Source organism: Meleagris gallopavo, chromosome 1, assembly GCF_000146605.3.
Source record: "Meleagris gallopavo isolate NT-WF06-2002-E0010 breed Aviagen turkey brand Nicholas breeding stock chromosome 1, Turkey_5.1, whole genome shotgun sequence".
In the NCBI taxonomy this organism is placed as follows: Eukaryota; Metazoa; Chordata; class Aves; order Galliformes; family Phasianidae; genus Meleagris; species Meleagris gallopavo.
Window position 1 is genome coordinate 124,459,138 of NC_015011.2, and position 904 is coordinate 124,460,041.

Here is a 904-nt window from a genome sequence, read left to right on the forward strand (position 1 = left end):
GATTTGGCAACACTGACAGAAACAAAAATAGCATTATATATTGATACTATGCATCTTGAGTCTTGACTTATTGGGCTTTCTTAAATTACTTTTCTATTACATGCTCAAGAAATCATTTGTTCGAAAACGACTCTACATGGTGGGTGGTAATCCTCCTCAAAATTCATATAGCCAGCAAATCAGTAGATAGTCATGCAAAAAGAAAAGCAAGGTGAGTATTACTAAACTCTATATTTGCTCTGTGAAATAAGTAGAACTGTCAGTATTGAATGAGTCTCAGCAAATCAAAAGGTAAAACCACATTGCTTCAATCCTGGGAAAATGCTAGTCTTCTTCTTTCCTCTGTGTATTACTTCTGAATGGCCTTATTTTCTGGATTACTCTAGTCTATTCTCCTTTACAACAAAAGAAATGTGTTTTTCTCTGTATTTCACAGTATGAATTTTCTACAGCTGTTGCAACAAACCACAATTTTAATATTATTTTAGTCCTTAGCCAGAGGTATGTATAAATAAATACATAAATAAATAAATAAAAATGGGGGGGGGGGGGGAAGAGCCCAGGAAGTTCAATGTACAATGTTTTATTACGTGTAATCAAATGCTGGTCAAGCATGTGGAAACTATGTAATGTACTAAATGTACTTCCAATTGCACAGTGTACACAGAGTGAAAATGCAGAACTAGAGGAATAGGAATTTCCTCTAGGAAAAGTTCAATAAATCTTTCTTTTATGATGATGATGATGATGATGATGATGATGATGATGATGATGATTGTTAATGGAGAGGGTTGGGGAAGAGGATAGTGAAGGGAGTGTATAAACAGGAGGAGGAACAACTGTATACATAGGTGGGTAATGATAGGACAAGGGGGAATGGTTTTAAACTGAGACAGGGGAGGTT